Source organism: Lissotriton helveticus, chromosome 9 (assembly GCF_964261635.1).
Source record: "Lissotriton helveticus chromosome 9, aLisHel1.1, whole genome shotgun sequence".
Taxonomy (NCBI): Eukaryota; Metazoa; Chordata; class Amphibia; order Caudata; family Salamandridae; genus Lissotriton; species Lissotriton helveticus.
This window is the reverse complement of record NC_136070.1, coordinates 239608196-239625498: the sequence shown is the minus strand read 5'-3', so window position 1 is coordinate 239625498 and position 17303 is coordinate 239608196. Positions and strand designations below refer to the sequence as shown.

The window sequence follows — 17303 nt, the reverse complement described above, 5'->3', positions numbered from 1 at the left end:
AGGGACAATCAGGCTCTTTAAAGTATTTAAGCCATTACAACTCTGTAGAGAACCTTGCCTTTTCTGCATGGTCACCCTAGATTGTTTGCCTTTTTCTGGACCTTGGTTTAATGGCTTTAGTACGCTGCCGCTGTGTAGCAGTGGTAAAATGCACAAAGTGCTTCCCCTCCAAATCTTGCTGTATATTGGAGTTCCCTATTTGGACTCTTTAACTTCCCTATAAATATATTGTAAATTGTCTAAGTTCATCTATTGCATGGGAAGTTAAATGTCATTTACGGGCTGCAGTGTGTGATTTACATCATCCACATGAATGGCAAAATATGTTTCTGCCATGAGCAACAATGTGGTTAGGCTGCAATTTGAAAGCACTGCAGTGACGCTTGTAGCGAGAAATGCCTTTCCTATGTTGGATAAGCCTATTACTATATATTCATATATCACTGAAAAAACAAAGGTTACAGGGACGTAATAGTAAGGCTGACATTTCAGTCCTACAAAACCAGATGTTTAAGTGCCTGTATGGGTGATTCAGTGGGTGTGTGACTGACTCTGAGTGATTAGGTGTCTCAGCATATGTATGGGGACTGACTAGGTTGTCAGAATGTCTGTATCAGTCTGTAAAATGGTGTCCAAGTGGCTTTGAGTTAGTGAGTGGGTAAGTGAGTGGCTGTATGGGTGATTGACCGTACCTGTATGGGCATGTGTGTCTGTGTGGGTGAGAGGGTGTGTGACTGCCAGCATGGATGAGTGAGTGGGTGAGTCAGCGGCTGTATGGGTTAGTGAGTGATAAGTGAGGAGCTGTATAGGTGACTGAGTGCGTGTATGTAAAGTGATTGAATGTGTCAGTGGTATATGGGTGAGTAACTGAATATGTGAAAGGCAGTATAGGTGAGTGTTGGAGTGGCGGTGGTGACTCCATTGTTTAAAAAGCCCTCCCTGGACCCGTCAATTCCGGCAAGTTTCAGGCCCATTTCTCTCCTGCCATATCAGGTCAAAATCCTGGAAAAGCAGTTAGTAGGACACTATCGTGCTTTCTGGAGGATAATCACCTGCTTGATAGAGACCAATTTGGGTTTCGCCCAGGCCATGGGACTGAGACGGCTCTTGTCACCATGATGGATAATCTGCACATGCGAGCCGACAACAGGAATGCTACTGTCTTAGTGCTTCTCGATATGTCGGCCGCATTTGACACGGTGAGCCATTCCATCTTAGTGGAGAGACTTAAGAAGCTAGGAGTGAAGGGTCGGGCACTGCAATGGCTTCAGTCCTATCTAGCAGGAAGACAGCAGGTAGTAACCTTAGCACCATTTTCCTCCAGTAAATCTCCGGTAGTACACGGGGTGCCACAGGGCTCTGCGATTAGTCCTATTCTTTTTAACGTATATCTGCAGCCCCTGCTCCCCATTATCAAGTCCTTTGGAGTCAGCCTAGTCAATTATGCCGATGATACACAGTTGTCTTTTTCCCTACAAGGTGAACATGCCATCTCCCTGGATATATTCCAGCAGTGTATACGTCGGACGGCTGACTGGCTCAGAAGAAATTCCTTACAATTGAACAGCGGGAAGACTGAGGTGATGTACTGCTCCTCTGCCAGGGTGATCAAACCCCTACCATCTGAGTTTAAACTTACTCCTGAGGAGGAACTCTCAGCGCCGGTTAGTAAAGTACGCAAACTGGGGGTTCTGATGGATGTTAACCTGCAGATAGTCACAGGCAAACAAGACTGCCAACGTATGCTTTTTCTTAATGCGTATGCTACGAAAAATACTCCCGCTACTACCAAAAGAGTCACGCTCATTGGTGGTAAGAAGCACAGTGATAAGCAGACTGGACTATTGCAATTCTCTGTATTTGTGGGCTCCACAATACATCACTCAGGGATTGCAGACAGTCCAGTCTGCAGCAGCAAAACTAGCACTTGGTAGGCAGCGGTGCTCATCTTCCACCTTGGCTCTGAGAGATCTACACTGGCTGCCTGTTAACTAAAAGGTCCACTGTAAGTCTCTCTGCCTGGTATTCAGAGCGGTGCACGAGCTGGGTCCAGTCCCACTGCAGGAAAAGTTCACATGGTACCAGCCTAAGAGGCAGCTTCGCTCCTCTAGTGCCAGTCTACTGATGGTCTCCAGGTTCAAACGCTCCAAGTCGGGAGGGAGGGCATTTAATGTGGCCGGTGCCCGCCTTTGGAATGAATTTCCTTTGAACCTCAAACTGACTATGAGTGTTTCGTTGGAGTCTAAAAACCTGGCTTTTTCCTAAGGCTTAACCTCCTGTCTCCCTTTTTTCTGCTCTGACTTATCCCACTCTGGTCAATTCTTCCTAGTCTGAAGCGCCAGGATACCCGTGGGGTGACAGTGTGCGCTATATAAGTATTAAAATCAAATATGAGTGACTATGTGTGAGTGAGGGATTGTGGTAGTGGCTGTATGGGTAAGTGTGTGCTTGTGTAAGTTACTGAATAGGTGAGCGAGTATGTGTTAGTACCTGTAGGGAATGAGTGAGTGGGTGTTTGTATAACTATTGGTGAGTAAATGGCTGTGTGATTGACTCTATAGGTGGGTGAGTAGCTCTATGAGTAAAGGTGTGAGCGGCTGTATAGATGGATATATCAGTGGCTGTATTAGGGAGTGAGTTGGTGTATGAATGGCTGTATGGGTAACTAAGTGGATGTGTGTGTAGACCTATGAATCAGAGAATGTGTGTAAGTACTGGTATGGGTGTGTCAGTGATTCTGAGAATGATATTGTGGAAGTTGGAGTGGGTGTATGAGTTTGAGAGTGCGTACATGAATGTGTGACCGAAACCAGTGAGTGTGATCAAATATATATTTTTTATATATTTTCACCAACATGCGCGATGACGTCACAATATTTGCGATGTCCCCGGAACGGTACAGCGGGGCTACGCTGGTAGCGTTGGCGCAAATATCACGCTTGGAAAAATAAATTGGACAACTTGTGTCACTAACACACACATTTCTCAAACATGGGGTCAGAGTATCTGTACCCTGACCCCTTATGTTAGCTTTCACACATTTTCAGCGTCTGGAACTGTTCCCAGATGATACAATGGCAGCCGCAACTTTCTGTTCAGGTTACGTCCAGCCAATCCGAGCATTCCTGTTGGTGCGTGCATTAGCGATTTAATCGCTCAACCACTGCAAAATATCCACGGCCAGAGAGCTTTTCTGCTTACATTTCTGAAAAATGACTGGACGGATTTGCACCAAAAAGCACAATATGTGTAACAGCTACCTTTCTGCCAGATCTAGTGTAATTGCATCCAGCGGTTCGGGCTGTAGGTTCGACGATGCTTTCCTATGGGAATTAACATTACAAATGCACCCCGTTTTCGCCCCCTTATTTCTCGGTCCCCACTGCACGGATCACCACCAAACTTTCCATGACCAACACAAACTACTTTGACACTTTGGAGTGTAACAGAAAAGAGGGGCCGATAATCCAAGCACCGCCAGTTCCTTCACTATGCATCCTGGATGTTCCCTTAACCTTCTGATGGGTAGTCCTTCTGTCCAGGTCCAGTCAGGTGTGGGGGAGGAGGGTGGGGGGGTGGAGTTCCTCGAAACAAAAACTAATAGATAAACTGTTAACTCTCTCAAAATAGGCCCTTAACCAAGCCGTCACACAGACTGTCCGTGTTGGTGCCCTTATATTGTGAGGAAAGGGAGGGGGGTTACTTTGTCATTTGTGCACCGCCCGCCACCTCTCAAAGGTGAGGAATTTTAGGAGAGGCACTTGCCTGGTGCTGTGACCCTCCCAGATCGTGGCAAAGGAAGTCTCACTGCCATCTTCCCTTCGGGGACAGCAGGACCGGCCAAGTGTTGCCTCTAGGCAGTTCCTTCACTGTGGCGGCTTCAGGCTGTGTGGTCTTTCTCTGCTTCTCATCTATAGCCCTAAAGCGTTGAATGTCGCTCCTCTCCGTGCACGTCTGACCGTATACTTCCCTGCATTTCGGAAATCCCATCTGTTCCTCAACGCCTTCCTTTATGTCCTTTTCTCCGGATTTTGCGCCGCATCCTTTCTTGGCTGACGTTTCCTAACCTGACACAGTCACATGTTATTTTTGTTCTGGGCCGTCACCTTTGTTCTCATCACTGGCTGGTACGGGGCCATCTCGAGGTTCCCGACCACAGGAGAAGTAGGATTACCCTTGTGTTGGCTGTTTGAGAATCCATTCCATATATGACTAAAAGAAGCCGTCATGCTAAACGTATCTGTCAGACACTGTTATTTCTTCTCAGTAATATTTTTTTCTGTATTGTACTTAACACTTGTGGTGTACCAGGGTACTGAGAGTAAAGTGCCTGGCTTTATTCCTGAAACCCCCCGTTATTGTATTGTGTGTGTGTGTATATCATATTGAGTTGATGTGCCCTTCCGGAGAAATGAAACTGCAAAGCTATTTCTCTTTGTATGTCTAGTTGGGATTAAAATCTTTATTTTCCAAAAGTAACTTTGTAATCTACTTTAGGCTGCTTTACCAAGAACCGACTTAAAACCAGTTCTGCCAATCACCATACTACCAGAGCTTGAATATACATCCTTGGTTGGGAGGAATTCATGACCATAGCTCAAAGGACAATGGCTTGTCTCTGGTCCCAAAAAGGGCCATTGGCTGCTAACCAAGTAGCATGGATTAGCTAGGTGTGAGGGAACAGTTGGCAGAGAAAATGGCACCTTTAACTCTACCTCTTTTGACTTGGAGATGCCAGGCAGGACTTCTCCTATTCATTTCCTGGACCCTCCTAGACAGCTTGTCCTCCGTGACAGTATGAGGGAAAACGGATTCTGCCACCTATCACAAGTCCAGATCTGGAAAACAGATCTTTGGCTGCGAGAAGTAATAACTCTGGGTCAGGGGACAATTGTTTGCCTCTGTGCCAAGGAAAGGCTAATGGGTTTTTACTGCTGACCACTACCTTTGGCTTGGTGGTACAAAGGTGGGATTCCTCTAGTCATCCCCAGGACCTTCCTAGACAATTAGGCTCAGGCCACAGTAGGAAAGGAAATCAGTTTTTACTCTGATAGGTAGGGGAGTAGGCAAGAAGCTGGAGACAGGCCTGTCGGGTGACAGCGTGCACCCCCCCAGCTTAAAATGAAGGCTCTTATTTTACAGTAAGGTAAAGAGGATGTGCTGCAAAAGGAGGGGATTCTGCAAGAAAATTGTTAAGATTGGGTTGTAAAATTCCCCCAATCACTGGCTAGTGAGTATGATAAATCTGACGTATCCCCCACCACCTCCTCAGAACATTCTTAAACAGATTTTATTTGCAGAAGAAGGCCCTGCTGAAGGAAGAATCCAGGCTCCTGTTGGAAGAAGGACTGACACACTGGCTTGAGAGAGACCCGGGGTCTGAGAAAAACTGCCTTCTGGAGCTAGGGGTGTATGACTGACCAGTAGAAACTTCCCAAGCAGTTGGAGACTTCAGCCTGAAGGTAAAAATGTTAGTGGTTCCTACTGCACAGTACCTCAAAAGACAAGACATTTACCAATGGGGTGGTAGTTACCCCCACTGCCTTTAATTGTGATGTATTTCCTGTCTTAAGACGTTTAATTTACTGGAGACTATCTCTGAAACTTAAGACATAGTGACAGAAACTACTCTGAACTTTGTGGCACCCTTTGCATTTGCTTACAATTTAAATACTCAATCTTGCATACTCTGGGACTACCGACACTGCAGAGAAACTGAAAATCACCAAGAGTGAGATGCTAAGCAAGAAGCAACCTATTGATTGAAAGTTACTTATATTTGATATTTGAGTTAGTTGTTCACATGTTTGTAGCACCAACCACCATTTTCATGGCATTGTAATCAATTCTCTAATTAGTTGCCCTCTTTATTGCAGAATGGGAAAAACACTCAATTTGTGTCTGGTATTTTGTGAGAGATGAGAGCATGTTCAATGTATTAGTGATTTGTATAGATTAGTCTGAAAGTAAACTGCGTTCGATCTTGATAGATCTTTGTTGAGTTTTGTGTATGGATAGGTGTGCTGAAGGGCATCTATATTTTTCCAGTTTATTGTAGTTAGTTATACAGTGCTTGGCCAGGGTGAAGCAGATACCACTTTGTAGAAATACAGGTCTTTATGATGATACCCACTTTGTGTGCGTAGAGTCTCAATATTTAGAAGCAGTAAATATCTCTGATTGCCTGACAGCCGCGGATTGTTTGAATACCAGGGTAATGAGCCAATGGGAACTGAGGGACCAAGAATTGCCATTTAAATGTGAGGTAGGTCCTTACTCAGGGTTGGCTTCCTGAGACCATCCATTCGCCTCTCTCCAAAGCGAAGACTCCCTCAAGGACACCCTGCCCCCTGAAAGGCACCCATGCCATGCACCTTAAACCACCTAGGGGGCTTCCTTCCTAAGATTCAAGAAATATACTGGGGTGTCTACATTGACCAGCTGGTCACAGTAAATCCTGAGGGAAGCAAAAACTCACAGGAGCAGAGACAGTAAGATGCCACTAGAAGAGGTGATAAAGCTTTTTCTCGGGGTCAACAGTTTACTACACACCGGGGTCACCAAACTTTTCTGTAGTAAGAGCTACTTATGTTCAACGAAAATCATCCTGAGCAACTATTATTAGTGTTGTAATAGTGACCACGTCATAGAAAATCACACTAGTGGCTACCCCATGCAAGATTACCAGCCGTGATCACCTGAATGCATCAGACAGGGTTGGCGGCAGTAATGCACTAAAGCTATTTTAATTTGCAATGTCTCTACATGGGTTAGCCTTGACAGCAATAGCTGTAATGCACCTGGCACCAAGTGACTACAATTAGGAATACGGCATGATTTATCACTCAAATAGCAGCTTTAAATATATTTTGAAAATCCATTTTTCCAAATATCAGCTTATGAGTTCTGAAAATGCACACATTTTCAGTTCAAGTACACACTTCTCAATTTTGTGATACATATGTTAATTCAACCAGACAAAACCTCTGATTTAATATGTGAACTGCACACAAGACAGCTACTTCCAGGTAGCTGGAGAGCCACCAGTAGCTCCCAAACAACCCGTTGGAGAAACCTGATACACAACTGATTTGTGATGCACAGACTGTAGAAAGATGGAAGCCTGAAACACCACCAGTACATACAGCGGAGAGGAAGCAACATTGCTGGCCTCTACAATGTATGTGGGAACCCACCATTGGATTCTATAAATGTTTGCAGTTTTTTTCTTAATATTTCAGTCAGTGATTTATGACATTCAGCGTCATTAAGATTGAAAACAGCAGTCTGTCCATATTTCCCTGGCAGTATTGGGTACCATTGGAAATTGCATAAACTGTTGCTTGCCCACATTAAATGTCTCGCACACATCTTTGAAAGTGATACGTATTTTGGCCTGGTGCACAACTCTCAGTGTTGACTCATTTTCTGAAAGGGTTGCAGCCAGTGCAAAGAGAGGGCCCTAGAATAGGGAGCTCATGTCAACGCCCTCCTATCCGCTGTCTACCAAGCAATTGACACCTGTCGTACAATCTCCGGGATCTCATTAGATTGGTTAGTTCCCCTCATTAAGCCACCAGTATTGATGACACCTCCATCATGCTTCTGAGGTGTAGTTTTCCCCCACTTGTCCACTTTGCTACACCACATCGCTGTATACTGGAGCTGTCCTGCAAGCTAATAAAGTTCCATATCCCAAATCCCCCTCCTCCCAGTCTTTTTTCAATTACTGCTTACTGTACTCTATTCCTTTTGTCCACCCACCATATTAAGATAAGGCCCAGCTCCTTCAAAAGTGGTTCCAGGGATGGGACTCAAGAAATTTTGCAATGCTTAATACAATTGTGTAAGGAATATCGTAGTTATCAATTCCACTCTTCCTGTTACTAAGACCGGTAGAGTATTCCAAAATCAAACTGAATTTCTCAGCCCCTGAATAATCTTCCCCATATTATAAGTGTTGTTTCTGTGCAGTGTGAGCTCTTTGGATACCCAGTAACTGAAATCTATCTCCCTCATCACACCCAGGTCCAGCAGTTCTTCCAGTGGATGGGTCACCAGCAAAGCCAGGGGGAACAAAAATGTAACCCAGGTGTCACCCAGGAGGTGACACACCTCCAAACCTCCACAGTTCCATGAGAAGTCAAGGGACCGAGATCCCATGCTGCATTCCATATGTCAGAGTCATCTACATACATTGACACCACATGGTTTGCTGTCCCTAGTCTAATGCCCCTAACCTCCAGAGACCCATGCAAGCACCACCACCAAAGCAGACAAAGGTCACTATGTGCACCCATGCCTCATACCCCTTTCCAAGGTGCAGTGTGTCAACGTTATGCATCCAAGATCATACCCGAGCAGTGGGATCAGCATACAACAATTTAATGCAGTTTTGAAACTTGACCGTAAGTCCCAATCTGTCCAGAACTGCCATATGCCCCTAGTCCAGTGTGTTGAATACTTTTTCTGTATCCAAAGCACACATCACTCTTTCCATCTCCCATCCCACTGTGTCATGTAGCGCATGGCTGGGGCGTCTTAAGTTGGTTCCTCACCCAGGGATGAAGCCACATTGGTATTAATGAACTAGCCCGGCCACTACCCGGCACAGCATATTGGTAAGGGCCTTAGATAGGATTTTCAAATCAACATTAATCCTTGACAGGGGGGTACAGGACCCAGGCAGTTTAAGGATTTTGTTGGGCTTCAGCATCAAAAGTATGGTAGACTCTTATAGTGTCAAGCAGTCGTCCATGCTGTTGGATTTCCTTAAATATCTCCAGGAGCGCCATGCCTGAAACATAATAGAAACCCGATGGGAGTCTATCTGCCCCTGGAGTTTTTCTCCTCTGCATTCCTCAGAGGGCTTCCAAAATCTCCTTGCGGCTTAAGTCCATATAATATTCAATGGTTTGGTTCTGGGTATGTCCAGGTACCATAATCCTCAGTCTAAGCCTAACATTCTATAGTTTATTGCCCTTTGTCTAGTTCTTGCCAGGTTCATAAAGAAAAGATATGTGTTTGTGGCCGTTATACTAGATGGGTACCAGTGTAGGTTTTTGCCTTAGGGAGTTAATGACTGTTGAAGTCTGCAATCGATAATGGTTGTTTTCAAGCTTGACTGAACTTTCATTATATTGGATTTTCGGGGCGCTATTAATGATTTTGTACACCAACTACGTAATACCATATATCTGCAAACATTGTTAGTTTAAGGGTCAGGTTCTTTGAAGGGTTTCACCTACAAGTCACGTGGACCCCTATTAGTTTCAACACTGTTAGTAACGTTGTCATAAGAGATTATCCTATCTGCATATGATACATGGGAGCATGCAGTCTCTGTATAGAAGCTTGTCTCTAATTTCCTTATTACAGGCGACTCGTGACACTCTTAATCACTTTTAATAAAGAAATGACCTAGCCACTCAACTGTTATAATTTATTACAGTTGAGTTCTGACTTTGCAATGCCTGATTTTATAGCCAGCAGCCAAGGGGAAAAGCTGGTCACTGAGCACAATTAAAGCTGCGCTTCAAAAACTAAAAATGAAAATGGCTTTTCCTGTGCTTTTTTTTTCTAGATAACCCGTGATGAGCAGATAGGAGATATATATGGCAAAATGTGTTTTCCCCCACTCTTTAGGTAATTAAGGAAAAGATGGAATCTGTATGCTTCTACACATTCTGAGCTACAGCATTTTTAAAATCGGTCTTATATCTTTTTGAAAAAATTATCTAATTGCTTTTTAGTGTGTTTAATTGTCCACTAAAGATTCAAATGTTATTCTTCATGTTTACAAACATTCTATCTGTTTTATATGAAACAACATCACATCAAGGTTTGTGGGGTGCAGTATGGTGTAACAATGTTGAATAATGTAACCCCAGATACTCCAAGTCACCTCAGTTCCTTTACCATATAAATGAACTGAGTCTCTTGAGACCACTGCAGTGTGTAGCACAACATTTACAGCATCCAGCTGTGGTAATACTCCTTCCTTGAAATGAAACGGATCACTCAATATTGGTGATTAACGCATATTTATTGTAGAATCAATTGTAAAGACCTCATCCACCAAGTAGCAAGCTTCAACTACCGCTCTCACAGGAATCTACATTCCACCCTGCAACCACCCACATTCTGAATGCTTACATCATCACATAGCAACCCATAAAACCCCACCAAGGATAAATACAGAACACCACATCATCCCCCCCTTATTAATACAACAAAAGAAATAAAAGCAAAACCCTGAAAAAACATGACCAAACAAAAAACAGAATGCTGAAAACATCTTAGCAGACTCAGTCTTGCAAACAAAGTGGAATCCTTACGCGAAGAGGGCCTATCCCCTCGCGGCAACAGGTATATTTGCCCCACAAATTCCAATAAGTTGACATTTGGCAATTCTACTAAGATTCTGTATTTTATGATCATTAGTTTTAACTGCATTCTTAAATATTTTAATAATCTTCACTGGTTGACTGAATTTGGACTTACTCCCTTCTTTCCTTGGTGACTTGATTCTGACCCAATCGCCCACACTCACTATGGTCCTTTGCACTGACTTTCTCTCCTCATACCTCTCCTTCCTCATACCTCTCCTTCCTCTTTTCCATCTTCATCCTCTCTTTTTCTCTCCATCCATCTGTGCTTCCCACACGATCATCCACTATCCTTCTTTTCGCAGTGACCCACAAGGGAATCACTTCAGTATCGGCTACGAAAGGGAGCCACCCCAGTGTAAGAGTGCAGCGTACATCTTTATTCTTGCACCTTTTTTCTCATGGCAGCTTCCCAATCACTCGGACACAACAGCTTGTTGCAAAGTTTCTTTAAGTACCTTTACAAATCTTCCTACTATGCCATTACTCTCTGGGTGGTACAACGCCATCTTCTTATGCTTGATCTCTCTCTCTCAGAAACTTCTCCACCACCCGAGAGCTAAACTGAACGCCACTGTCTATCAAAATGGACACCGGAAAACCCTCATGTTCAAAAAGCCAATCACTACCCTGGATTCAACTGAATTGACCACCTTGATCTCAGGCCATCTAGAAAACATATCAAGGCAAACTAACACATACCAGTCCTGAGATTTTAATCTGACCGGACCTAAAACATCACCTACAATGTCAGACCACGGACCACTAGCTTGCTCTCCGATTACCATAGGCTGGTTTGTGCACTTCAAAATCCTATTGCTACACAGACATTGTGTACAATCACAAACCACCCCCTCAATATGCATATAAATGGCGGGCCACCAATAGGCTTCTATGCCTTTTTCTTTCGTTTTTTGCAATACCCATTTGACTAGCATGAGCATTATTCACCAATTTGTTTCTCAAACTATCAGGGGAGACCAACTTGCTACCCCGCATCGGAAGACCATCAATAACTTCTAACATTTCCTTGACCTGCCAATAATCTCTCAGATCACTTTCACAATTTCTCCACCACCTGAGAGGTAAACTGAACTCCACGGTCTATCAAAATGGACACCGGAAAACCCTCATGGTCAAAAAGTTCCTCCAAAAAGCGAATCACTACCCTGGATTCAACTGAATTGACTGCCTTGATCTCAGGCCATCTAGAAAACATATCAAGGCAAACTAACACATACCAGTCCTGAGATTTTAATCTGACTGGACCTAAAATATCACCTACAATGTCTGACCACGGACCACTAGCTTGCTCTCTGATTACCATAGGCTTGGTCGTGCACTTCAACATCCTATCGCTACACAGACATTGTGTAAAATCACAAACCGCCACCTCAATATGCATATCCATGGCGGGCCACCAGTAGGCTTCTCTGCCTTTTTCTTTCGTTTTTGCAATACCCACTTGACTAGCATGAGCATTATTCACCAATTTGTTTCCAAAACTATCAGGGGAGACCAACTTGCTACCCCACATCAGAAGACCATTAATGACTGCTAACTCTTCCCTGACCTGCCAATAACCTCTCAGATCACTTTCACAATTTCGCTTCTCACCCTAGTCACCTCGTACTTTTGCCATAACCTGTTGCAATTCTACAGCCTTAACTTTTGCAATCCATGTACCCCAGCAAGATTGTTAAAAAAATTCACCTTACTTTCTCTGACTGCAAAGTAAGGAGTTTGTAAACACCAACCCCAGAGTTAAAAAAATAAGCAGCAATTTGTCAGAAGACACGCGACATTTGACCTCTGTCTTTGAAGTGCAGCAAAAGTGACAAGATAAATATAGAATTCAAGTCATCCCCATGTATTGCTTGGACTTTTTGTGACACACCAAACATCAGCACGTGACCCACTTGGGAAACAATGACTTAGAGAACTAAGTCAGAAGGAAGGAAAAGCAGTAATGACAATTGCTGTACAACATACGTCTCACAGAAGCATCCAACAAAATCAGAGAACTCTTCAAAGCAATCAATCACTGCATGAATACCACCCATCAAACCTTGGAAAGAAAAATGTAATGTGATCAACAACTTCTTTCAAGAGAAGATTAATAAAATTACACTGCACATCCCAGGTCATCTTTCTAATAGGACACCCTCAAGGCACACCAAGGCGGATCAGTTTTCACTCGCCTTGAGGAACACAACTCAATGTAACTCTCCTCATATGAAAGTAATATTAATTAGCCTCAATTGTAAAGGTGTTCTCGGACACCCTCAGCTCACTCCATAACAGTGGCCATGCACCCCTCGCCCAAAGGATTCATTCTAATGCTCCAAGACCGGACAAATCGTGCTCCTTATGAAGAAAACAAACATGGATCCCAAAAACCTCTCCAACTACCAACCAATCAAACACTTGGATTAGATCATCGAAAAGACCACTTATCTCCATGCAAAGATCAAGAACAGTCTTGAGCAGGACTTCTAATCTGGCTTCAGAATGCTTTATGGCATTGAGGCAGGCACCATATAATTATTCTAGGACAATGGAAACCCATTTCTCCACACCCTGCTGGATCTCTCAGCAGTCTTCGATACACTCACATCACACCTGAGCATATCTCAGCTCGTCCGTATGAGAAACTCATGCTGAGACCTATCACCAGTATCCCTTAATCTCAACACGGAACCCCTGGGAGTCCTTATAGCAGACAAAAACGTCAAACTCTATCAATATGTGGATGACACCAAACTCTACCTGAACATTTTCTCCATAAACGACACCACTTGCTTCAAAGATTTCCTCACCATCCTCCAGATCTGAATTTTGAAGTTGGGCTTTAAGAGAAACACAGTGAGCACAAAAGCGTTTGTTATCCATCAGCTACAACCATCAGAATTGTGCTCCTGATTGGCCCTCAGCAACAAACTTTGAGGGCTTCATCCACCTACTGATCAACAGCACCAAATCCGTATGATTCCAAATCGACACGCCCTCTGCTTCAAGACATACAGTTTCAAATAATCTCTCACCAGCTGATCATGCTTCACAAATTGCCGGCCTTTCACCCTGGGCAGACCTTGGAATACTCTTGTGTTACACTCCACTGACCACTCCTAAGAGCTCACATCCCCTTTAAAGTTTGATGCATCACCTATAAAGGGGGTGGGGAGGGTGTATGTGTATATTGCATGATTAATAAACGTTTGCAATAAACCATTTGGATTGTGCAGGTAAGTGAAACTTAACCACAAACATAAATGAATACTGTTCTATTGCGATTTGTACTCCATCTTAACCATGTACCGTATGCTAATCTTATAAAGTGACAGTGCTTTTCATACATTTATTAGAATGTGCAGCTATAACGGGGAAAGAGAAGAGTCCAAAAAAACGTGCAATAAATATTGATAAAATCACGTTGTAAAATGTTGCTACTATGTGAATGCAAAAAAACTATAAACAGCCATCAAAGTTAATGCATAGTCAGGAACCACATTTAAACGCGCACTTTCAGCCTTCCAACTCAAGCTGGTTTTACATCTGGGAAATACTTACAAAGCAGTAAGCTCAGAAACTGTGCTGTAAATGGCAAACAAGCAAGGCCATGGTGTCCAATGGATTACATTACACTTGTAGCAGCAACCTCAGTAGGGTTGTGCCCACAAAATACAGGAAATAAGGGTCAAGATGCCAAACCTCCACCTGCTCCCAGAATCTGAAGCCTCATCCCTACACAGATACAGCAAGCTGTCCCCTCTGGAAGAACTGAAGACCATCTTGTAACCCTTGGGTGATAGACCCCAACTCGTTGTCCACTTTGTTCTGCATGCATCCTCATCCATATATATTACTCCAGTTTAGATAGCTTTTGCTTTGAAGCCAGGTTAGCACTTTATAAATCCACATACGTACGTATGTCTACCCTCTCAATATGTTTCGCAGTTTCCAAGAAGAATGTAGCTGCGGTTTGAATGTGCTCTGGTGAGGAGTAAACCGGTACAGTTGCTAAAATCCACTATAGTGTGTTTACCCTTGTCTCTTGCCTTATCAGTGTTATGTGGCCCATGTCCTTTGTGACAACTTCAGGCGATCTAGAACTGATGGCCAGCAGGGTTTAGCAGTCTGGAACTTGTAGTTTCGCCTATGCCATTATGAGTATAGCTCCTAAAGTCAAACACACAAGCAGGTGTTGTCACGCACGACATTAACCCACTTGGCAGATATTATTCAATTGTCGAGCACCCTCTGCAAACTGAAATGCTAGTAGGTGTTTCCAAACATTGCCTACCCAGGCAATTATGCAAAACTAAAAAGTGATTTTCCAAAGAGCACATGTTTAGGGTTAGTGGGAAAGCCACAATACTTTCTAGGATCCGATTATTTCAATGACATTTGCAGGGAGCGAACTACAACTGAAAAAACACAATTTACACCCCAGTTAGTCACTGCAAAACTGCCTCACAAGAGCAAGTTGATCTGATCTGACCACTGATTCCAAACTCTGCAGGCCTGGTATTATATGTATCACATCACGCCCCCTGTTATACAATGAAAGTTGTGGGGCATTAAACTGCCTCGTTTTCTATTTAAGATATCAAACTCTTTCTTCTCGGCACCTCTTACAGGCGAACAGCAGAAGAAACTAAGACAGTGTGCTGCAATATTCTGATTTGTATAGGAAAGCAGAAAGTTTAGTTGGACTGGATTTCTCTAGAAAGAGTACAGGTCTCATGCTTAATCTTCATCCTGGTTTGTTTGGCTCTGAGCCCGGCGGGCAGTACGTAAATAAACCCTACTCCTCTTCGCTGCTGATGCCGCGTCTGTGGGCGGAGAGAGCATAACATCACTTTTCCCTCATGAGGAGAGTCATCCGTGGGTACTGCATTGCAGCTACTGATTTAAGGCCCGGGTGCAAGTTCTGTGGCGCAAGCCTTCCTACACGTTCCTTCCGGGCGCCATGACAGATTGGGTTACACGACAACAAACGGCTTGCTCTCAAAAGCGCGTTGAGTGTCCCTGTCATGTCAGCTTTTCGGCTTTTGAGTTCAATACCTGGAAAAGTCCGCATAAATCCAACGTGGCGTTTTGCATTAGAGGGGCTTGACTGATTAGAGAGAATAGTTGTCAAAGGCGGAAATGACCTATTTGTGGAATGGGTACTTTCCGACAGGCCATCCGCTCTGAAAAGCAGGTGAGGCTGGTGGGCTGACATGCGACCACACCTACTTAGTTAGCCCTGCTGGACTTTAACAGACGCTTGATTGAGAACTTTTCTAAAGTTTTTTGAAACGGGTACTTTAAGCAGGCACAAAAGGGAAAACGATTTCTGACTCCCGGCTCTGCAGAAGGGCAAGGTTTCCCCGAGGTCGGGCACTAAATCAGCCCCTATGTGCACCGCCTTCACCGCCCTGTGACTCTTCCTACGGCTTTTGATGTTACTGTGTCTGATACTTGACTATGGTTAAATACATTTCTTGTTTCATGACCTGCTCTTTTGCCCACGTGGCTAGGTCAGAGATAATAAAACATGTATCTAACTTACTGATTGTTTTCACTCTTTATCAGTACTGCTTACTAGTAGCATTTTAACACAATTTTAAAATGTCATATTTAGATGTAGCTCAATGCATGCAGATTTTATTTGTGCCACATTTTTTCGAGAAAAAAGCTCAAAATACTCCTGTGTGTTATGTGCAACTGTAGTAGTGACAGGCATACAAGTGATAAGCATGATGTGTACAGTTTACTTGTTGCACCATACTAATGCAGCAACTGGTGTTTTCATAGGTGGCGCTGTCAAAAGAGCATTGGCAAAGCCAATAAATCTGGACTGTGCAAATAAACACAAACAGATCTAGCAGTGTTGACAATTTTTAGTTATTGCCTACTAGAAAACACGTCTGCTGTGAGATGATTTATTAGCTTATAGTAGGCTTAAAGCCCAACCATTGGTTGATTTCCTTTATCAATTTCATTTGCTTGCTTCCTATTTGTTAGCGTGTGGGCTTTCCTTCCTCTTCTTGCGTTGTCCCTCCCCCGGAGCACAGGTGCATGTGTTTTCCAGCTGTCTCCCTAGTGTACTTCTCATCCCCTCCGGTGCTGCTACCTCATGCCTGTGTGCTACTCACCATCCCCTCAACCCCTTCTGATGTGCTTGCCCTCTTGTGCTCCTCTGCCCATATTGTTTTCTTGGATGTGTGCTTCTACCCCTCCCAGCTCAAAAGTGTGCATCCACACTGCACCCGGTGTGCTGCTTCCCCTCACCCTTGCCTTCCGTAAGCCTGTGTTTTCATGCCATCCTAATCGCTTTCCCCACCTCCTAAAATTTTAATCCGTTTTTTTCTTTTTATTTGCCAATCCTAGTTGGATCAGGAAATAATTACAAAAAAGTGGCTATGTCTTTTTATGTAAAAATACACATGCCTGGTGCATGCACCTACAAAATGACACTACGCTTTTTTCCTCAATTTATCCATGCTGTACAGCATAGCTAAAAACCACTGACCAAGTCAATAGTTCCCCAAGACACAACCTATTCGCTTTGGCAACGCTTCTTGCATACGGTTGCTTTCATTTTCCAATCCAGCACTGCAGGGAGCTTGGGTTAGGAAGAGACTTAATGGAGTTTTTAAATGGTTTTAACTTGCAATACCAGAGCGGTATAATAAGTAAAGCAACTGATGAACCTATCCTATTCTGTCTTTGCCAAAAAGAAGTATGGAAATAACAATATGACAAATCTCAGTTTTAACAAAAACTAATTTCTAGTTTGCGTGCATTTCTTCAAGGATGCTGCTTCTCCATAGAATTCCAAGGTACACTTACATCACAGTGCAGGGCTCCTTGCTTTAGCCCTCAACTTGCACTAGATACTGACCGTTACCCTTTTGTTCCTGGTGT

The 17303-nt window shown here is 43.6% G+C and overlaps 1 protein-coding gene and 1 long non-coding RNA gene across 2 annotated transcripts in view; one reads left to right on the top strand and one right to left on the bottom strand.

The window, feature by feature from the left end:
- Positions 1-17303, bottom strand: part of BAHD1 (bromo adjacent homology domain containing 1) — a 569963-nt gene that overhangs the window by 363524 nt on the left and 189136 nt on the right. The window lies entirely within an intron of this gene.
- LOC144781142 (uncharacterized) overlaps positions 1-17303 on the top strand; it is a 55677-nt gene that overhangs the window by 24777 nt on the left and 13597 nt on the right. The window contains exon 2 of the long non-coding RNA XR_013600890.1: positions 5301-5462. This is a non-coding gene — a long non-coding RNA (uncharacterized LOC144781142). The remainder of the gene's footprint in view (positions 1-5300; positions 5463-17303) is intronic.